This window comes from Empidonax traillii, unplaced genomic scaffold (assembly GCF_003031625.1).
Source record: "Empidonax traillii isolate 1590-97213 ecotype Southwest subspecies unplaced genomic scaffold, ASM303162v1 scaffold247:size2371522, whole genome shotgun sequence".
NCBI classification, from domain to species: Eukaryota; Metazoa; Chordata; class Aves; order Passeriformes; family Tyrannidae; genus Empidonax; species Empidonax traillii.
Window position 1 is genome coordinate 1,664,234 of NW_020955440.1, and position 23,508 is coordinate 1,687,741.

Consider the following 23,508-nt stretch of genomic DNA (forward strand, 5'->3'; position numbering starts at 1 on the left):
TATGAAAGTTTAGAGGGAAAACAGGATCTTCCCTCTTAACTATTGAATTGGAACTTTCTGACAGAATCACTTTCAAACTAAATATGCATGTAGACAGAGCACTCCCCACACATAAGATCTCTTTTTGCATGTATGCATGTCTGTGCCAGTATGTCATTTGAGAGGGTTCTTCCTCTCCCAATGTTTCCTCATTCTAAGAAAACACCATGTTCTCACATTATAACTGTGTAAGAGCTTTTCAAAAATGTTGCCACATGGACTAAGATACCAAATACAATCTGCTCCTGCTCAGTTTTTTATGGATTCTCTGGTGATCCTAGATCATTTTCATTTTAAAATCCTTAAATATTAGCCTTAAGGCAGAGATGGCTGCAAAGATTATTTTCAGCACAGATTAGCAGATTCACACACACTTCACCGTTGCTCTATGGCATGAAAAGCTTTGCCTTATGAAAACTAAAGACTAAGCCAATGAGTTGATAAACATAATTTATGAGTATTATCCCTGGCCACAAACACGTGTGCACACACACACATAACACACACATGAAACTGTAGTCCAGACTGAGCAGTCACTTTTATCTTCCTAATGGTAAGATTCTTAATCTTACTTTATTGCATGCTGGTCACATTTAAGTTTTTTGAGTACAAAATACACTGAATTCAATGAAATATTTCCATTTAGAGTCAGAGACTGCCTCCTTCTCTTTTATACCCCACCGCCGGCATCCCAAGGCATCATCTCTCCTCCTCTTTGGCTTTGGCACTGGAGAAGGAAAGGAGGAAAAGCAGGAAAGGGGGAGGAGGGACAAAGTGAAATTCCCAGGAAAGACCATGTTGTTTGTTCAAGCTTCATGTTCTGATGCCTGTTCAGATCAAGCCTGTAGTCCTGCACACTAACTGCCAAACATACACTGTGTGATTTCAAAAAAAAAAGCTTCTGGTTAAACATCATTCCTTGTGGCTGGCTCTTCGTTAGTATTCTTCTTAACAACTTATTTTGAAGCAGTTTATCTTATTTTATTATTAAAATTCAGGCAGCACCTCTTCATGAGACGTGTTAAATTCCCCCTCCCCCATCCCCACCGTTTTGGGTTTTTTTAAAATTTATTATGAATAGTTCCACTGATGTGGATTGTCAGTATGCCAGCCCTTGTTTCAAATAGTATGCTGTCCTTCTGTGCCCTGGGCTCCCTGGTTGGTCTGGGAAATGCAGTGTGCTAGGAGTTTCTGGCCTCCTTTGGGGTTAGGTATGATGGTCTCCATTGTGCGTAAGCAAGTGGTTTCAATCCTTAATTGCAATGGGGAAGTGGTCAGACAACATACAGTCCTGGCAGAATAATGGCAAAATGTCTTGGAAGAAAACCAGAAAATAACAGATACGTTACATCTAAAGTGAATATGTATTTCTAACATAAGCTGGAAAATATGTAACATACAGGAAAGCAAAATGCAAATATTTTTTGATGGTTCTTCTTTGAAACTGGTGCGTTATCTCATGCTACTCCCTTATTACTCTTTACAGAAATTAAAGAAGTGGTCTAAACATTGTCTTCTTACATCACAATTACACAAATCCAAATGCTTATTATGAAGAAATGGATGTGGGTTTTGACTATAATTATGAATTGAAAGTGAGCTGTCAGTCATCAGTAACGATGCATCAAGTTATAGGATTTTGCTGTGTTTTCTCTAGGAGGCAGAATTACTTCATCACAGCAGAACACTAATACCTTGCTCTAGACAGCTCACCTCTTCGAAAGAGACAGGAAATCTTTCACAATATCATTTTGGTAACTTACTACATCCTTCTGAGATATGTTTTACTTTACTTACTTTACAGAGGATTAAACAGAGACATAGAAAAAACTTAGCAGCTCTAAGTCTCTCTATAATTCAACATGACAGCTGGGAATTATTTCCAGGAATCGTGTTTCCAGTGCTTTCTTACAATCACTTTAGTTATTCTCTCAAAAACATATTAGCCATGATAAAATCCAGCTCACATTCCCAGTCTTGTCTGTGAAGCTGATTTTGTGAAGTCGATTATCTGAATAAACACCAGTCCTCATGTATATCCCTGAAGGGAAAAGAAAAAAGAAAAAAGAAAAAAGAAAAAGAAGAAAAAAAAAAAAAAACTCAGACCCAAAGTCCCACACCTAAAAAAATAAGGAACGACCTCTCATCTGAGAATGTCAAAGTAGGCTATTTGGCCTTCCAGCTCTCACTGCTTCTTTCAGAGAAGGCTGCACACTACTTATGTTCAGACACACTTTTTTTACAGGTCTGGGTACATTCTCCCACCTGCTGACCTTACTTTGTATCCATGACATCTTCACGCTATAGACATGGAGATGCCAGTACATTGTGTACATAAGGTGATACAGGTAAAAACAACACTGAAGATGCTGGTGCCCATTTCTCAGCTGGAGCTCCTGTCTCTCCCATAAATTGTCAAGTATGTTTCTAACCACATCAGTATCACTGTACTCACCAAACAGACAGGGAAGTTGAAGCATGGTCACTTGAGGGTGGTCTGAAGATCACTTCAACTCCGGGTTGCTGGGAAATAAATGAAAAGAGTTTTCCACTGCCAAATCCCATAGATATCCCATTTGGCAGTGCTGTCTTCTCTCAGATCAGGTAATTGTTTAAGAACCAGGCCAATGTTACCTCAATACAATGCATCAGGAATATGTATACAGATATTAAGAAAGAATCAAGGCACCATCCTCTGAGGTGAAACACAGTAGCTTTGTCCTCATCCCACTACTCTCACACCTGCTTTTCTGGCCTTTACAGGGTGAAGCTCATAAACATAAGTGAAAAATTGTGCATCCATGAACCGCACCTCTGGTTTTAGGTTATAGGCTTTCCTGGCTATCTAATAAATCCTCCATCTTGTTTAGTAAAGGTCCAAACCTCTCTCTGATTTTATTGTGAGAAATACATAAATAAAAGTAATCCAGGCCAAAATAAAATATTCCTTGGAAGATAATAATTTAAGACTCTTTTTGACAGTAGAAATTATTCCTTTATTGTCTTGGAATATATGCACAAAAAAGACACAACAGTTGTAGCTTAATTCAGCAAAAAATGAGCTTACATCACCTGAGAAGTAGTGACAGTAATTCTTACAGAGCAGGTCACAGCCTCATCCTAAGTAATTTCTGTCTTCAGAAAAAGGGAAGATGACATCTGATGTTCATGGGACCGTGGAGTCGTCTTGCTCTACCAGAAGTGCATGTGTACCTGAGCTTCTCTAGGACACGTTTTACTCTAAATCCACCTTGATTCTAGTGCAGGTGTGGGGATCTTTATAGCAAAAAATATTTATAGCACCTTGTGTTGCTACTTGTTGCCTGTTTAGCCATGACAACATGAACAGCATGTCTTGATATACCCAGCATTGCTCCAGCTACTCCAAGAGAAGGCAAAACCTGAAAAGGAGCTTTCCTTAGTCTGGTGCTGGGTAAAAATTCTTCCACACTTCCCGCAAGGCAACACCCCTAAGATACTATAGAACCTGGCATGTGTGTAAACTGCTACTCCAGGGCTGTGGTTTGGACCTATTTCCCAGTTTCTATATGCATCTAGAGTTTATAATTCACCTGAAGCTCACTAGCTTGTTTGAAGCTCAGTCATCATCATGTGGGGGAGAGAGGAAATATCAATTTAAAGGTCATTAGACCCTTTATCTGCCAGTCCAAATGCCTGATGTGGAAGAGCTTGCACTCAGAGGATCTGCTCAGCCTGACTAGAGAATGGCAAGTGAATGGATTATAATTGCAGCTGCTACTGTTTTGTCTACATGTTGTAAAGAAAAAAAAAAGAAGAAGAGAGAGGATAGAGGACAGGAAGAGATTCATTACATCAGTTATATTTCTAAATTAAAAATACAGTGTTTTTATGAAAATGAGGATTCTAAAAAAAAACCACCTATATATTGTGGAGAGAAAAAAGAGAAGTCCTACTGAGGATACTGTTTCAGTTGTTTATAATCAGATCCCTTTTTTCTCTTCTCACTGAGGACTGACCAAGTATTGCACATAAAAATATCTTGGGGAAATGTCACTGCCATTTTTCAGTATATTAGAATGGTTTCAGACGGCTAGAGAAAACTGCTAAGACATTTTCCACCCAAGATGACATTCAGAGCTCTGAAGTACAAGAGAAAAGTGCAAATTGGTTTGTGCAGTTTCCATTTGCTCTTTTCACTTGCTTGCAATACACCATTTTCAGTATTAGACCTCAATACCAGGGGAGTTAGTTATCACAAAGCAAGCATAGCTCTCCATTCTGGCAAGAGTTTCCCGAAGGTCAAGTGTTATTCACTCCAAAGCTGTGTTAAAATTTAAGTTTCAGGGATGGTTTTTAGAGGTTGTACCATATGGTCTACATGGCAATCACTATTGGTTGAATTTAAAATTAAGCTGAAGGTAGTTCTGCAAGATACAATCAACATACAAAACAAACAAACAAACAAACAAAAAAACAAAACAAAACAAATTAAAAAAATCAAACAAAAACCCCAAACCAACAAACACGATGGACTGTGCAATTCATTTTCTCTAATACATTTAAAATTAGTGGTATTTACCATAGAAATTAACCAAATCTGATTTTTACTAGCATATAATATCTATCTGTCAACATGAAGAACATCCACCTGCCAATATGAGGAAATATTACTGAAAAGAAACCCTGAAGGAACAAAAGTAAAGACAGCAGTACCATGTTTTATTGCTGTAGTTCTTTGTAAGTCAGTTTTCTGTTCTGTAATAAACTGCCTAACCTCTTACAAGATTAAGCTTATTTTCATCACCAACCTTGTCCAGTAAAAGTGAAAGTAACATGGCAGATGCAGGTTAGTCTGTTCCCACAGTAACAGGTCATCTACTTACAGGGTAAATTTGCATAGTATCGATGAGCCTGCAACCCAGCATGAATCGCAATACAGCTGCAGGAGTCAGTTTAAAGATAGCTGACAGCAGGCGGGAATTGTGTGAAGGAAAGTTCCCATTTTCCAGCCACAAGCCAGAAGGCAAAGAAGGGGTGGTGGGAAGACAACTGATTATCTAAAATGTCCAGACGTAGCTTTTCTTCTAGATCTCACCTTGAGCTTTCTGATTTATAAGGCAGCAAGGAAAAATCAGCTTTGTCTACAGCACAACAAAGGTCCAAAGAGTAACACATGAAGCCTAGGCTGCAATTTTCTGGATCTCAGTGTGAAGTCAGTGCCAAGTCAGGTACCTGCAATAGGGATCTGTGCATCATTAACACCTCCTTTTTGTTTCTTGAATATGAAGTCATAGTTTGGCCATCTTAGGTAGCAGGTAGCTTAAATCACACCTCATTCTCTTGAGCTCAGAAACTATGGTAGTTGCAACACTAAAATAAGGTAGATATACCAAGAAATCTGAATATGATCCAGACTCACTAGCACCAATTTTTTAATCCAGTTTTGGGAGTGTTGCAATGATTACCAAAGAAGTCAAGAGAACAGAAGTGAGAAAGGTCAAGAGATAAAAGTAAACAGGGTCACTGAGATTTTTCACAAAGCAGCATCCTTGTGACTTAAACCCAAATTTGAAAGTGTGTTTGGGTTTGTTTACTCACCTAGGTAGATGCCAAAGGTTATTTTTCCTATCTCTAGTCTTACTCAATGCTTTTTGTTATAACATTCAGATCTAGCTACTTATCAATCAGTAGATCTTTCATTCTCTGGGTTGAAAATGTTTATATTGGATATATCAACTTAAAGATAATTAAAAAAAAAAAAAAACTAGCCAAAACCATTTATTTTGGACATGGTTAAAGGGATATTAGCAACTGGCAGACAAGAAGTCATTCTGAACTACAGATGTTTCAGTATCTGGCTTTAAAGGGATTTTCCCTGCAATTATGTTACACTACCCACAAACTCAGTTTCTCCCCTAGTTCAAATGGCAGAAGCCCATGTACTGGATTGAAATGTTCTAGTACTTCATATTCACATTGCACAATGCTGCTGAGCACTGGGACCTCTATCCTTTCATTTTACTTTTTTTTTAAAAAATCTGGAAAGGAGACACACACATCTGTTAAGAGCATATAAAAGATTGCAAAGAAAGTTAGGAAACATAGCACATGTATACACACATTATATTATTTTCTGTCTATATTGAATCATGCACTATTTTCATCATTAGAGTATTTTGTTTTTTTTATTTTCTGGCAAGCCATATTTGGAGATATGAATGTTTTGGTCAAGGCTTCAAAAGATAGAGTGTTGTACAGAACCAGCCAAACTCTCTCTCTAGAATCTCAAGCAATTCAAGACCAGCTCCCACAATGAAACTGTATTGTGTAACCCCATATAAGTGGGCAAAAATGTACCTCCACAATTTTTTCAGTCCTCTGGAACTCGGCTGTGCATCCAGTCCATTTCATAGTGAGATGGCAGATCCCTAAATATCTCCTCGCTGTGTCTCCTAGAGGTCCTGTTCCCTGTTCCCTTCCCTTAACCTTTCCCTTCCCCCTTCCCTTTCCTTCCCTTCCCTTGTTCAGTGTCACATATGAATTTGATGACAAATTCAGGAGGTTGCAATGACAAATTAAAATACGTTTTCATTATCAGTGGCTTATTTCTTTATTTAAATGGCTGCAAATCTGTCATTTTTTTAATGTTTTCTGTAACATTTTACTTAAAACCAAACAGAAAGATGGGCTATAGTGGTATCAATATTCCTAAAGTTCAATTTCTGTCTCAATATATGTTGTCCACAAATGTCATAAGATCTCAAGAAAAGAGAGGTTAATAACAAATGAGAATATGTATTCCCATGGCCAGAGGGATAGGGATAAAAGATGGAGCTGGGGAAGGAAGACAAGGTTTGAGAATGAGAGTGATGACATCTGTTTTCTCAGATGAAAAGCTATTTTCCTTTGAGAATACTAAACATATTTATGTTTTAAGGGAGGAAAAAGAAATCCCACTAGATACACTGAAAATTTGACAAAGGTCTGAGAAATAGGATCTTCTCAGGCTTTGTCTGTAGGTGGGTAAAGTCATAATAGCTCTGTTTTTCTTGGTTTTCTTTACATGAGAAAAACTGAGTAAGAATGCCTTACTATGCATAATTCTGAGGATATTCATTTCTTTGAGTTCTTTTTACACTGCATCTCTGTCAAATGAAAGGTCAATTTAGTTATTTTTCCCTCCCCCAGATCCTATACCGAGGGAAAAAAACACCACCAAAACATGTAGACAGGTCTTTCAGATTTCAGTGAAAATAACAGATGTTACCCATCAAAACATCTTCCACCCAGACCAAGCATGACATTGCCAGAGAGTGACTGAGATTTTCCTTCCAACAGACAGAGCTTTATCTCAGGCAGAGTCAGGCGGTACTTTGCTTAGCAGAAGCAACTGTTGTGATTTCACCGTAGAACATCCTCTGCTTTGGGACTGAAAGGAAACCTTTGATCTAACTGCATCTACCAAGTTATCATGTAGATGATGGAGTATATTGACTGCAAAAATCACTGGGCTCAGCATTTGTTTGTTTGACATGGTGCATGCAAAAACTTTGGTTTCATAATGTTTTGGTAAGATGTAGGTTTTACATTCCCTTTATATTGCCTGATCAGTGCACTGGGAAGACCACCAATCTTTTGGTTGAGCTCTAGAACAGACTCTTATTTCCCAATTTATTTAAATTCATGGTATGAAATCACTGCAACAAAACCACAAAAGCCATGCAGTTTACAGACATACTAAAACCTCTTCTCCAGTGACTTTGTTTCAATTATAATATTATACTTAGGAAACAAATCTTTTTTTAGCAAGGACTTAGTTTCTCCCCTAAACCACTGAATAGCCAGGAAAACTTCACGTGTGCAATACTATAGTGATCTTAAATTCAACTATATTCAAACTGACTGAAAGTAAGCTCCAGTTCAAAATTCAGAGCACAACACAGAAAATTTGATCTCTCTCTTCCTCTGTGTGTATAGGAGTTTGGATAAGCTGGAAAAAATCATGGGTTTCCTTAGTCCATCAACACAAGTCCCGTAGGTCAGATGTGAAGATCATAAAACTATATAGGGCAGAGAAGCTGGCAGTGGGCTCATCCATCACAAGGGGTTGCAAAATAAATGGGACACCTGAGTTTAGGCAGGTCGTGCTGGGAGCCTGGGGTACTTCTGACAGCTCTAGTACCCCCTTACACCAAGCCACCCATGTCAGAAGATGCCACCCATATTTGATGAGAGCATTTCAGCTGGAGGTTGGGAAGGGCACATACTGAATTTTCAGTGATACTCAGTACAACTGTCTGTGGGTTGAGAGTAATGAATTACATAAGAGTCATAAGAGATAAACAGTTTTAACAACTAACAGGGGGTAGAGCTCCCTCTTAAAAAAAAAATCTATCTCTAATTGGAGGTACCTGACATGCTTGAAAATGGGTTCAAGATTATCAAAACCAAAGTGTTGCTACATCAAACAGTGGTGGGCGGCAATAGAAAACCCAAGACCAGTCATGAGTAAGATTGTTTGTGTTAAAAAGCACCATCGCCAATATTTTTTTCTGCAGTTTGTGGCTTTTTGACAGCCTTCAACAGGATCCTAGCCATGCAGTGCACCTTTGGGTCCTGGGGGGTGCGCAGTGCTGGTACTTCCTTTCCAGGGCAGGGCATCTCCCAGCAGAACTAGCATTTCAGTTCCTGAACAACTTTTACTAATTGAGCTCTGCACATCAGTGTGTGGTATTAAGGGATAACATTGTGGCTTTTTACATTGTCTGCAAGTATGCAGGGCTGCTGTGCATTACTGGAGCTTCTCAAGAGACCTGTTAACTGCTTTTTAATATTTCAACCTCTGACCTGCATGTTAATGTATTGTTATAATTGGAAAAGTCGCTCTCCCTTACTCAGCAGTTTTGCTCCATGTGTGTGTTCCAAGACTAACTTGCTGACTTTATTGACACACATAATAAGTTTACGGCTTCTCCTCTTACTGGATACAGTTATTGCCAAGTCTCAGGCATACGATCTTCAGTCTTGATGGAAATACATAAGATAGAAAAGCATAAAGTCTGACTTTTTTTTATCCAGGTCTGGGGTTGCTAAGTTTTCAGGTAACAAAACAAGAAGATAGTTTGGGAATGCATCATTTCAGTAGAAAAAAATGTTGATCCAGCCCAACATTTCTGTCAATAAAGGTTGGCAGAGTACTTTTTCTCAGTCTATTACTTTTTCTCAGTCTATTTCTGGCCATGGGGGTCATTTGTTCCCTGTTAGTATGATATCTGGCCATGTCTTAGTTATTTAAAACTGGATTTATCTGGTTTCTTATACTTTCCAAATTTGTCCACAAAAGTCTGAACCAGAGTTCATGGAAACAGAATCACAGAGTATCTCGAGTTGGAAGGCAACTATTGAGTCCAACTTGTTGCTCTTCTCAGGACTACCTAAAACTAAAACGTGTGACTAAGCATCATCTATACACTCCTTGAACTCTGACAGGCTGTGTCATGACTACTTCCCTGGAGAGCCTGTTCTAGTGACTACTCTCTCAGTGAAGGGTCACTACTGGGTCATCTTAATTTCTGCTGAAACATGGCCAAAAGTAACAAACCTGAGCATTTGATTTTAGCTTTGGGTTTAGGAGCAATGTTGTCTTGAACAAAATGACATTTTAAAAAAGGAAAGAATAGAGGAGTGGCTGTTAATAGTTAGGATCAATAGGAAAAGTGGAGATTTCCTACCACCATATAGAGAACAGTAATTTGAAAAGGATGGTTTCAGTGAAAAGAAACTCATTTTATATAAAATGTTAGCACCTTCCTAGACAAACAATTTATTTGCTTACTGTCTCACATCTCTCTGCAATCATTAAGGTTTTTTTTTTTTATTTCCTTCTGTTTATGCCCCGTTTTAGGATTTCCACAGATTTGCTTCAACATCAGCTTAAGTCTTTCAGCATAGTGGGAAAAATTGAGTTTTGGGTGTTGAAAGCTGATAGTAAGGCTAAAGCTAGGACAAGTGTCATGACAGTACAGCCATCACAAGGGAAAGGAAAACTGGTATGAAAGGGGTAGAGGTGGGGAAAGTCTTGCATAGCCATGTGTCTATGTTCTACTGCTTATGAGAAACAAGCCATGAAATAATGACTTGTAGGGGGTCCCACACAAGAAGTTGCCACACAAGATGCCTCAACTGCTTGTCTACCTTTCCAGGACAGAGACAAAAGCAGGAAGAGCAACTGTCCAAGGCAGTTGTCTTCTCTGCCTACATCTAAAAGCAGGCCCATCCTGCTATACTGGAAATAGCTGGAATCAGAACAGGAATAAATCAGCATATCCCAGTTATCCCCATTGAAGGTACTCATGGGCAATTGTGTCTACATCTTGTTTTGGGGGTTACATTGTGGGGCTGACCCCCCACCAGCTGTGTTCCAGGCTGTGACCTCTGGGATCAGAGGGTGTGCCGGTTCATGAAATGTATCTGTTGAGGCAGATAAATTTGGTGGGGTTTTTTGGTGGGTTAGATTCTAGCTACATCAGCTTCCTGAACTGATTTGCCACAGGTTCACACTCAGTAATACCAACACTGGAAATGAATGGGAAAGGACATTCAAGGGAAGGGGAAGGAGAGTTGAACCATTTAATCTTCAGCTTGCATGAGCTTCAGTTTCTACAAAACAACAGTGTAAGAGCTGTGGCTATGGAAGAAGGTCTATAGCAAATCATACACTGCATTACCATCTGCAAGTACATTATCTGGCCCTGAATCTACTCTGGTGAATGTCATACCTGAATATTAGAGCAAAGTGCAATTTTTAAGTATGCCGTGCTTACCTGCAGTGGTAAGAACCACAAATGACTCTTCTGAGTTTCATTTCCTCTGCGTAGTCATGGATTTTCCAGGCAAGCTCAGCACATTTCCTTGCAGCTCAATCAAGCAGACCTAAAATTTCACAACAGAGACTGACATTGTGAGCTCCCTCAAATTCAGCTTCCATTTGTCCCCACATTGATTTGTGGTGTTGTTTCTAATCAGTGAGTGAGTACTCCGGATCACTTTGTCCACACAAAAATGAGCATCGTAATCCTACAATATGAACAGACAAGTACTGCAGCATGAGTCATGAGTAGTAAGGTTTCTCGTGTTAAAATGTTGCCAGTGTAGCCAAGATAGCCATATTACCTTCCCACTGTACAGTTTTGACAAGGATAAAAGAAAATACTATGACGTCCTATGGGAATGTGGATGATCTCATATGTGAAGGAGTGAAGTGTTGATCAGTCATTGCATTTTCTTAATGAGGAACCGCATTAACTGTGTCATTTGATATTATTGCTTGAAGGGTTGGGAAACTGTGTTACATTCATTCAGCTCTGATCCTGCATGTAGTGCATACCTTACCATAAGGAATAAATCTGTGGGAAAAATGCTGTGATTGATTGTGAGTGCTCTTGTTGACTAGAGACATTCCCGAATGGCAACATCTGCTTCAACAAACCATGAGAAATGGAAGTACCAAAGAAAAACAGTTATATCAAACTCACAGCAGCAGGTGCTGACTTTGGAACAGTTGTCTTTTCATTTTTAGAATCTGTTACTGCTTTACCAATGTTCTGTAAGTATACCAGGAGATTCAATTATCCTTTCTTTCCTTTTTTTTTTTCTTTTTTTCTTTTTTTTTTTGATAAAGTGAAATAACATAATACTTTTGAATGCGTATGAATAGAACAAGATATATCTTGTGAGGAAAATGCATTTAATAAAACTTAAGAAAAAGTCTGGTAGGCTTTTTAAACAATATATTTTTGTTCTAGGAGCTATTTTTATTTTAACCATTTTTGTTAGCACAGCAAAAATAAAAAGGACAAACAAAATATTTTTATGTTGTTCTGGATGCACCATTAGTCCTGTTCCAGCATAAAAAGGACTATTTTAATCACTCAAAGATGAAAGGTTTTGGATCTCAATGCATCTGGGTGTCAGATGTATCTGTCTACTGCTTCCAAACTGTTGTGCAGCAAAAGGGAATAGCACATTTCTGGCCTCTTTCTGCACCTGTGAAGAGCTGGGATTTGCTGCAAAGCCAGGTAGCACAGAAGTTAAATAACTTGGAGAGATCCTCTGCCAGGATGCTGGCTCAACACCTGCCCCAACTCTGCTGTGGCACTGAGCAGAGACTACCACTGTTAGAGGGATCCTTTCCACCCTGCAAAGATAGGGTTGAGGGCAGCAGGCTCTGCCTGCAAGGATTTCTGGCTACCATGTCCCCTTGAAGATTGAAAGCAGAGGCTTGCTGCCAGGAGGAAAAGGCTGGGGAAAGCTGATGGCTTTGGGGACACTGTCAGGTGAAGAGCACCACTAAAATGCTCTGCTGGCTGCAGCTCATTGCCAGGTGAGGACTTTCATGAGAGTATGGATGATACTGAAGAATAGCATTTTCCCATTTCCCAGTATTGTGTTTCCAGTTAAGGGAAGTCATCACTAAGTAACCAGATATTTCATGTCTCTGGAAATATCCTATGGGCCCGTGAATACCTTGCCTTCTCCTCATCTAGAAGATAAGGATGCCCATACACCCTTGAGCATGGTCATTCAGGGAAATGAGGTCCCCCTTGGGACTTTGTCATATGACTTTGCTGCCTTTTTTTTTTTCCCTGCACCAGGCAGAAATCCCTGAGTTACTGCAACCACTCTGTGTTGGCTTTGTGCCTTGTTTGTTTGGGTTTTTTCCCAAAACCTTGATCCCACTCTTTTCAGGAGACAGTGCTGTGGCTTGATGGCTTTACAATGACTCTGATGAAGGCATCAGATGTGCCAGCTGCTTAATTAAACTTGTGGATATGCCAACAAGAAAGGGACCAGCCTACCCTACTGAGTCTTGGGTGCACCATAGGCAGGGGGGTTTGGAGACATGGTTTATAGGACAGTGCAGTTTCAGCTAGGCAGGGGGAAACATGTGTCCTTTCAGCACAAAGACAGGCAGAAGGTTTGTTGGCTGCCCTGTCCATTTACCTGCCACTGAGTATAACCTAAGAAGAGGGAAAAAAAGACAAGCACTGATCTTTTGGTACTGAGATCTGAGTGTCTAGGAGCCTGGACTGGGTTTTGTTTTCTCAGCAGTTAGATGCATCTATGAAAGGATTCTCTAAATAAGAAGTCGTATTCTCTATTTTTAGATATTTAGCTAAGCATTCTCCAAACTGCTCCCAAGCTAAATAATGAAGATGTTCTAACAGAGGTGTTGTGCATTCAGAGGGAAAATTAATTAAGAAAAAAACAGTCTCTTTAAAAATACCGCAACACAATACTGCAGTAATGCAGGAAATACTTACATTTACTGTGTTACCAAACAAGTGGAAAGAGAAGTATAGAGGAGGCTAAACCCATCTGTTTGTTATCTCACATATTGTTTGGAAAAAGAAAAAAATCTTGCCATTTGGATGTGTGTAATCTCAGAAGCTCTAAGCCTCAGGCACAGATAAGAAATGTACATATATATAAATCACAAACTAGGACAAATGCAGTTGTCATTTTCACTTTCTCTCGCTGTTCGGAAGATTAGCTGGCTAAGCAAAATACTTCTTCTATCTCTGGGTAACAAAGCAAGATTTGGCTGTTCTTCAGGGTTGTGGTTATTCACTGTGGATTTTACTGACACATTCTTGTACACTTTGGGGGGAAACTGTCTTATTCCGTGATGGGCAGAAAGGGTTAAGAACCCACTGCTGTTGTGTGTGATAATATTTTTTTTCTCTATTTCATTTTCACTGTAGAGCAAAGTAGTTCTGCTTTCGCTTGTTAATGAACTGAACACTGCCATCTTGTGGGGGTTTTGGGCAAGTAAAAGTACTCTTTAATATATAGTATTAAATATATATATTACTATATAAATATAGTATTAATATTTCAAAGGAAAGGAATAAAAGGCATCCATGAAGATCTTGCCAACCACTCCTTTCTACCTCCATTAAAATACATCTTTACATCTGTGGTCTTTGCGTGTATCAACCTAAAAATTTAATTAATGAAGTTGAATTAAAAGTGTAATATAATTTTAGAATCTGATCTGTATAGCTTTGAACCTTCCTTCCTATGGTTTTGAGTTTTTTGGGGGGGTTTGTTTTGGGTTGGGTTTTTTTTATGTAAATTGAATGTGAACTTCATAATCTGGGACTTTTCTCTGCACAATTTTGAGACCATTTTCATAGACCATGAGCTCAAAATCCAGTAACAATTTATTGACTCTATGATTCTCTGAAAATATTCTGGATCCAAACCTAACAGCCCTTTCTGAGAGGTACTAATTGAAGGCTGTTCTTTGAACTCAGTTTTAGGCAACAGCTGTGAGACAACATCATTTGAAACACTCCAAGGTGAAACCAGGAGCCCAAGATACTTCAGTCTCAAGGCTGTTTAGCATGATTCTCTAGTACAGGAAGAGAGATTAATACAGTCTCCCTTTATGAAAATCATTGAGTAAAACATAAACTTAAAAAGACAGAATTGATCCTGATGTCCAGTGAGTTACTTTTTACACAGGCAGATACTGATAGGACAAGGGGGAATGGTTTTAAACTAAAGGGGGAGAGATTCAAATTAGTTACTTGGAAGAAATTCTTTACCCAGAGGGTGGTGAGGTACTGGCACAGGTTGGCTGGAGAAGTTGTGGATGCCCCATCCCTGGAAGTGTTCAAAGCCAGGTTGGATGGGGCCCTTGAGCAACCTGGTCTAGTGGGGGGTATCCCTGCCAATGGCAGGGAGGTTGGAACTAAGTGATCTTTAAGGTCTCTTCCAAACCAAATCATTCTATGATTCTATGAGTTTTGAGAAACACTTTAAGGAGAATTGTCAGTATAAGAAAATCAAGACATACCTACACATCAGTGCTATTAGAGAGGTCAAAGTACATTAGAGTGTCAAGAAAACCAATCATCTACACACGTTGCAGTTCCTTTTCTCCAAGAGGCATTGACAGTGCAAGTAGGTCTACAGCAGGGTAGGTAAAAGTATGGCAAGAATGAGTGTTGATGAGAATCCACTTCTGCATACCATAATTTAAAAAAAAATTGATAATTCAGTAACACATCACAGAAATACTCTTTAAACTGAAAGTACAGAACAACTGGAAACTCAAGATGCCTAAATGGCTTTGATTTGGTGACATTAGCAGTGCGATCTTTATCAAAGCCATCGAGGACAAGTCTCTTATCTACCAAAATGTTTTTGCTTTGCAGCATATTAAAATCCACTGTGAGAGTAACCCAGCTGAAATGCCATGAAAGAAAGTTTAAGATCTACCCCAGCCCATTGCAGCCACATCTTGAAGCTGCCTGGGTGATCCCTGGCTTAGAACTGGCAAGAAGCAGAGTGCCACCCAGCATCTTGCAGCCCCCTACTCCTCCTCAGTAGTGGCTCAAGAGACAATTTTATCCCTGAATAACTGGAAGCTGAGAAGCTACCATGCAACCCACATTTCCATATCGCTGAGACATGGGCTGAGAGCAATTCAAAATGGGGAGGCAAAACCATCTCTGACTGGTGCTTCAGGTGATGTCTAGACCACCAGAAGGCACCAACGCCATTGGCTCAAAAACCTGGTCGTTGCCCACAGCCTGGAATAGCAGTGGTGTTGTCCAAGACAACATTTCTTGCCTCCTGCCAGGAATAAAGTGTGTGTCACTTGATGATGAGGGACTTTTCCTGTGACTCAATGCCCGAGGCAAAAGTTTCAGTGACCAAAGTCCCCCACTTGCAATCCCTCAGTCCAAGAACAGTGCCCTCACACCTGCCTTCCACAAATTTTGGGCTGTGCTTAGGCTTGCGGTGAATGCTACACATCCCAAACCAGCTCTATGGGCCACATTCAAGGAGAAGACACTCAGCCTTGAGCCAAAACAGAGAGAGAGACTGGGAGCTCCCGATGTCCACCCAAAAGCTCCCAAAATCTCTGGAGAAAGAGAAAATACTTAAAGTATATGTTTTTGGGGGGTTTTGTTGGTTTTTTTTAGATAGATAGATAGATAGATAGATAGACTGCAAGAAAATCAGCCCTGAAGAAATTGCTGGAGGCCTTGGGCAGTACCAGAGGTCCTATAGCATAAATGTGCAATGCTTATGGGCTTTCTGCAATGTGAATGTGTGCAACTGCCCGCTGTGTTGACATACACAGGACTCTCCAGTTTGGGATGGGCGCCCGGAAAAAGTTCTTGGAAGCAACCTATAAAAACACACTGACATGATCACAGGAGGGCTGCTTCTCCTCCATTGGTCCTCCAGTTCTTCCCACCTCCCCAGAAATCCCCCATGACCAGTGAAAACAATTTATATGATACACATACTAGCATATAAGTACCAGAACATATGGAGGGGAGTGGAATTTAGTATGGTAACAGATTGGTTATATGTCCATTAGTTATTATTGGTACTTTTAAAAACATTATTTCTCCATTAATAAAATGGGCTTAATGATAACATGGTTTGGTTTTGGTTTTTTTCAAAGAACATAGAAAGCCACAGCTTAGAAGTACTGCATGTAACAGCTTAAAACTATTTAGAGTGTCTTCATAGCTCTGGTCAATAAAGCAGAAATAAATTGCTGTGCTAGAAAGAATTAGGAATAGTTTTATTAGCATTTGCAAAGTATTTGGAGGGTCTAACATGGACAGTGGAAATAAATATTGTATAAACATGCTATTATTAAATGACTGCTTTTCTCTGGGAAATTACATGGGAGTGGTTTCTCCATATTTGTTGTGACTCAGTGATTCCAGGTAAAGCATGCATTTCATAAGTTTAAAAAAAAAAAAAAAAAAGTCTTAACTGTTAGCTCTGTCAACACATCTGAGGAGCCAAAAGCCCAGCCATGTTTTACCTGGCTTGTTAATTAACACCAGCAGTGGAGATGTTACACACTGAATGCTCTTTGCCATTGCATTCCATCCTATTCAACAGGATTTCACCTGAGGATGTATTTTGCCTGTAGATGAAGGGCTGAGATACTGTCAGTCATTGCTTATTTAACAGTGCTATTAGTGGACATTGAGCTCAAAAGCCTTCAGCTCTCCCTCCCCATTCGGTTTTGGTTTAGCAGAGTCTCTACCTGTTAAAACTGTGAAACATTTATTTAATTATTAAAGGCAACAATTACTAAATTCACACTGAGAATAGATATGTTGGGTAAGAAATAGTGTTTTCACACAGTCATTCTAAAAAGTTGTGAAGTACTGAATTACACAATTATTTTTTTGTCAAAATACTGAAAAGTATTCAAATTCTCCCTGCCCTAACAACTTGTCAAATGTCACTTCTTTTTCAGTGCGGCTTCTAACCAGTGATGTTTAGCACAGATAATTATGCCTCTGCAAATGTAAAGTAGTTAAGTTTTGTAAAGCATGATGCATGAAGCAGTTTTACCAGCTGTTTTCCCAAGTCTGAATTTCTGAGCTAGACTGATACATTGTGATCCTGCTGCAGGACTTCTAGTGGTTTCATGAAAAGCATCAGGAGAGGAAAACATTGTTGTATTGTATTTCTACTGTGTTTGGATTATGGTCCATGTGGGCTCCAGCACCCCCAGGAGCAAGCTGAAGCTGGCCTTGTGGCCATCAACACTGCTCTGAATATGGCTTATGGAAAAGTTCCATTTAGTTTTACACTTGCAATAACATTATGCTTTGTATGTTATTTTTTGTTAGCTGAAAAGCATATGTTTTGACTTTTCCCATCAATGTAGGAGCAATGACTTGTATTTTAAGTCATGAGACAGAAAAGAAATAACAAGGTCAAGGCTTTCTTTCCAAACCGCTGCACCTACGCAACATTATTACAAGCTTTTTTGCTAATTTGCATAATTGATTTTTGCTATTTTTTAACTCGGTTTTGCTAATTATCATCACTCATTTTTTCTCAAAATTAACAATGTGTTAGGACACTTTCAAAACACTGAAGCAAATTTTCTCTATGAGGGTATTTAATTCTGGAATTCTAGCCAAAAAGTGCTGACATACATAAAATGCATCAAACATATTACCCTCTTCACTGGTCCATAGAAAATCTAATAAAATCAAGAGGCAGAGAAAACTTTTTTCAAGGTGTTCTGACAGTGGAAGACTGGATTTCATAGTTTATAGGGATTTATTACACCTGGTTGATTACCTATGAATTGATTAAAACTAACTCATGTCAGATTTTACATTAACGACCAACAGCCATCACTCTTCAGGCCTTGCCGGATGACGCACAACAAGAAGAAATTTGCTCTGATGAGATCAGCTTTGAAGTAAAAGCTATTCAAAACTAGTAAGGTGTAAGGACCTGGCACTGGGGATAAAGGCTATCTTGTCGGACTTCAGATACTGTCCATCCAGTAAGTATTAAAAAATATAAAATGTGGACTTTTTTTTCTAATACTAGCATCATGGTTTTTGAAAAATAATCACTCTAAAATGAAATAGTTGTGCATTTTACTAGCAGACCCATCAGCTACTCACCTCTCATTGCACTGACTTCTACTCTGATTGTAAAAGCAAGTTCCTCCATGATGCTGAAACACAAATAAATCTTGGCAAAATCATGAAAAAACCTCAAAGATTTCCAGTGGATCTGGTTCTGTAAGTATACTTATTTTACTGTCAAGCAAACTGTTGATGAGAACAGAAGGATTTTAAGCCTGAACTTTTATTTAGTTAATGAGAACCACAATTTAAAAAAAAAAGAAATCCCCTAAACCAATGCTTGTGTACTGATACATGCTAGGACCCAGCCTGCCTTTTTGAAACCGCACTGGGTGACAACTCAGTCTTCTGAGAGTCTCCACTCTCTCTCCCCTTGCTGACTGTAGGGAAAATTCCCTGTTAGGAAGGAATATTTCACCAAGCATGTAAAATTTAGGTCCCTGCTAAGCTAGGTAGAATAGATCCCATGTAAATACACAAAATGAACATAAAAAAAAAAAAGAAACCAAACCTGTTTACTCATGTAAATTTACTCTGGGTGTTGTGCTGGCTAAGTATGCCCACTTGAAAGCTGACCCTAGTGACCCTCATAGCTTGAGTGAGATCCTCTCTATTTCTTAGTGTGAAGGGCCTGCCAGATGACACCCTGAGCTGAGGGACTGTCCCCATCTCAAAGCTGACAGTAACATGACATCCATTTTCATAATGTGGATTTACATCTGACAAGAAGATGGTTATATGCCAGAATGAGAACACCATGTCAATGAACTTTGCCTTCTATTTTGTAGGATGCAAAATTCTCCTATGCTGGTTATTGCAGGCAGGGCAAGAATTAAATAAGCCATGGGGATAATCCAGCTCAAAGCAGCACCACAACTGTATCCAGCTGCCTCTGGGAACATAGGAGCATGGGCACATATAACCATCCACATCTCTTGGACTGAGCTGACATCAGCTCAGCCTCACAAGTGGATTTGCTGCCTGATGTGCAGATGAGTCAGTTCAGAAATCATTAACTGACCTTCTCCTAAACTACCACTGAAAATACTGAAGGTGTCATCACATTCAGCAGAACAGATGCTGAAAAAAATGGTACTGGAAAAGACAGAGTGCTACTTTTACCTATCAGCAAGAAACTTTTCGGAGAACCCATTCATTTCCAGAACAATGTGCACTCAAAGTTTTATCCTCAGTGAGTATTCTTGACTTTTTTCCACAGGCTACATGTAGATAATACCTCTGTCTTAGTGACACACCATACTACATGCAGAGGAGTCAGACGCAGCAGTGATTATCTTGTGGACAATCCCTTGTTTCTCTTGGAAGTGTTTCAGAGATGAAGTAACAGTAACCACATTGAAAAAAAAAAGTCAGACAAACAGTACAGTATTATGGCAACTGATTACATCTTGTTCAAAAAAACATTTAAGGGTTCTGCTCTGCCTTCTTTACTTTTTTTTTTTTTAACTTGCACACGTATTTTTTCCCAATCTCTGTGTTTGACTGTGAAATTAAATATGGCCCTGGAGATTTCTTTTGTGGTCACACAGAGGAGTAGTGTAAATTTCAATACACAATATGTAATGTTCACAGCAAGATGATCACAGAGGTAGTAGTTAATGCAAATTGATGGTCATCCAAGTAAAAAAGGTAGTCATACTCACACAATGATCACTTATCACTCTTGTAACTTCACAGATTGATCCAATTCCTGAACAAATCATTTTAGGCTACCCCAAAAATTAAATTGCTCAAAGAATGAAATCATGCTTTGAAATAGCCAAGCAAATATAAAGTTCAAGGTTAACTACCATGTACCACCACTGTATCAGGTCTTGAATATACATTTGTATCTAAGCTCCTGGAATTTACACACAAATGTATAAATAAGTATTTACCCTAAAACTATTTGGGCTGGGAAAGAAAAAGCTGTAATTTAGAATACAATAGGAAGGATGCCCTTCTGGAAGCTATGTTTCTTTAAAGTCAGGAGAGTTCTCATTAAATGTTTCCACTGATTGCAAGACAGTATAGCATGAAACAAGAATCCATTTTTTTTAACAGAGTAAATCAAAACAGAATGCGAATAGAGCTAAACTGTGCTGGAAACCATAAATTCTGGGATGACCATGAAATACCAGTGTTACTAGTTGCCACGTGTTGACTGTGCTAGCTTCAGTTCTGGAAGGTGTGAAAGTACAGTTTTATGGCAGGAGTGATGCCTAAACTCCAACTGATCTGTACATAGTTCTTGGTACCTGAGTCCAGACTCAGAAACAGACAAAGCCTCCTACCCACACTGGCTGAAAAAAAGTTATTTGAGCCAGTGCCACAAGGGTGACCAGCCACCACCAGCTTCCCTCCATCTGACAGTGCTAGGGCATGGCCAAATCAAGCCAGAGCTTGTGCCCTCATTCCTATCATGAAGCATAATGAAAAGGGAAAGGGAAAGGGAAAGGGAAAGGGAAAGGGAAAGGGAAAGGGAAAGGGAAAGGGAAAGGGAAAGGGAAAGGGAAAGGGAAAGGGAAAGGGAAAGGAAAAGGAAAAGGAAAAGGAAAAGGAAAAGGAAAAGGAAAAGGAAAAGGAAAAGGAAAAGGAAAAGGAAAAGGAAAAGGAAAAGGAAAAGGAAAAGGAAAAGGAAAAGGAAAAGGAAAAGGAAAAGGAAAAGGAAAAGGAAAAGGAAAAGGAAAAGGAAAAGGAAAAGGAAAAGGAAAGAAAGAAGAGGGAAGAAAGAAGAAAATAGGCAAGACAAGAAACAAAAGAGAAAAACTAAAAATAGTTATACTTTTACTTAATCCCTTTTGAATGTCAACTACTTTTTTAAAAAAAATAAAAAATTATTTTAATACTTTCTGTCATCAACATTTAAATCAAATTTCACTTAAAGCTGCAGATTTCTGTATTACTAATATTTTTCTAGAGGGTTGGCCACTAAACCAAGGGCTGGTTTCCAGTAGACCCCTCACTCTGCCACAAATTGCACAACAACACAAGAAAACATAAATAATGCATCTGGAAATACATGACATACTTAAAACCTGCAATCAGAGAGAGCCCAACAGGGAGCAAAGAGCACTGGTACAGTCTCTATGGCATTTATGTAGCATGGACCTTTTGCCCCTGAATACAATCTGCCTGGTACATCCTGGAAAACCTCATTTGGCCAGCACTTCATTCCTGATTGTCCTCGGCACAGATCCAGGTTTTACCATGCTGGCTTCAGCCAAATAGATTACTGAGGGAATGAGGGAAGATGGATAAATTCGTCCATCGGTCTGAAGGCCAAAAACATCTGCTGGAGTCATGGAGTTGTTGGTTGGCTGACTTCACATAAAGGGAGCTCTGCTGGGAGTCAGTACCCAGCTCTTTGAGTTTTGAGGGTTGTCCTCGGAGACCGCAGCGTTTTGCTACCTAGGGGCAGCAAAATGTCAAACTGACCAAGAAATCCTTCAGCCTATTAGCACAGTATGACACAACCAAAATGCTCTTTATGAATATCAAATAGGTATTAAAATCAGAGAGTTTTTTTAAGAAATCCTCAAGACTGCACACAGCCCAAAAGCTGAGTTCACTCCACTAATTAAAGGTTTAAGATGCGCAAAGATTTGTAGGGCATCCACTTGGGAAGATGTGAATGTGGTACCAAAGTGATAGGCAGCTGTACAAGGGCTGAGGACAATTAAAATGTAACAGCTTTTCTTTTTGAGCAACAGGACCCAAACAGACTGAATATCAAGATTAAATTGGAGGATAGTTTCTGAGTTAGTCAATTTTAAGTTTCTTATCCCTGATGCTTGGTGACTATTCATGTGGTGATGTTTTGTAACAGTGTGATGCCAGATTCATTCACATGATTCGTTTCATCAGCTTTTGGAATCAATGAATGTTACTGAAAGGGATGTTACTCCTAGTCCACAAAGTGCAGGATTAAATAAATCTTAAAAACACACTAGGTTTCAACTCCTAAATAAACCTAATCTTAAAAATCCGTATGTTAAAGAAGTAGATTTATAATCCAAAATCTGCAGACTGAGACCCTGTACCAAACTTTACAACTGAATTTAGCCTCTCTCTCTCTGATGACTAAGGAGTTGAAATAAGTATTGCCCTTGTGGTATCAGTACAATTTCCTAGCAGTCTGCTGTGTCTGAGTCATCACAAACACTAGGAATAAAAACTGTTTCCCTTCATTTTTTTTGCTTCTCATATTTGAGCAGGAGGCACAGAACATTTTAGAGACCATTTCCTAGTTCAAAGCCCATTGAAATCAGTTGGAGCCTTTTGGCTGAATTACTTAGTTTTGAATCAGAGCCACCACTCTTTAATACATTAAACAGTGAAGTGTAAAAGTTGCCTCCTTCCTTTACTAATCTCAAAGTATACAGATGTTTTATAATAGTTCTCTTTCTAACTGGAGTTTGTGGATCCTATTAACCTGGTCACTATGGGAAATACATATATAGATATGAGGTAAGAGCCTTATGCTCTAAAAATATTAACACATTTTCAAACTGAAAGTTATATCTTTGGCACTCATAGAGATGTTTCATCCTTTAACACAGGCAGGAGTTAATGTACATTTTAGGTGTGCATCATAGAGTCTTTTAAGTCTTTGACTGCTATTGCCTGATTTTGACATCTTTAATAGTAGGTTTATTAGTTATAGATCAGAAGTTTTAGAAATGTCAAAAATATGTTCTCTAGGCCTTACACTTGACTAGCTGTGAAACACTTGGAAATCTTCAGCATTTCTTGTCAGTCAAACTTGAGCCCCTAAAAAAGAGACTGAAAAGCAGAAGCTCAGGGTTTTGGACTATGAAGCACACACCATCTCTCTGCACCTGAATTTCCACTTCTCAGTATGACAGAAATTAAAGTTGTGTTAAATGTTCTGTGAGGTCTTCCAAGTGTTTTTACAGAAAATCATTTGTGATTAAAAGATTGAATTTTCTGTCATATCTTAGATGAAAAATCAGAGCTGATTAGAAGATGACTTCTGTTCACACATGCATTCTCATCAAAACTTCACTCTCAAGCTGTGACA

General features: G+C 39.0%; 1 protein-coding gene across 1 annotated transcript in view; it reads right to left on the reverse strand.

Moving 5' to 3' along the window:
- The window catches only part of TNFSF11 (TNF superfamily member 11), a 47,879-nt gene extending 36,931 nt beyond the window's left edge, over positions 1–10,948 (reverse strand). Inside the window, exon 1 of the mRNA XM_027888865.1 lies at positions 10,845–10,948. The gene's annotated coding sequence lies outside the window, so the exon portion shown is untranslated. The remainder of the gene's footprint in view (positions 1–10,844) is intronic.
- Between the last annotated feature and the right edge of the window lie 12,560 nt (positions 10,949–23,508).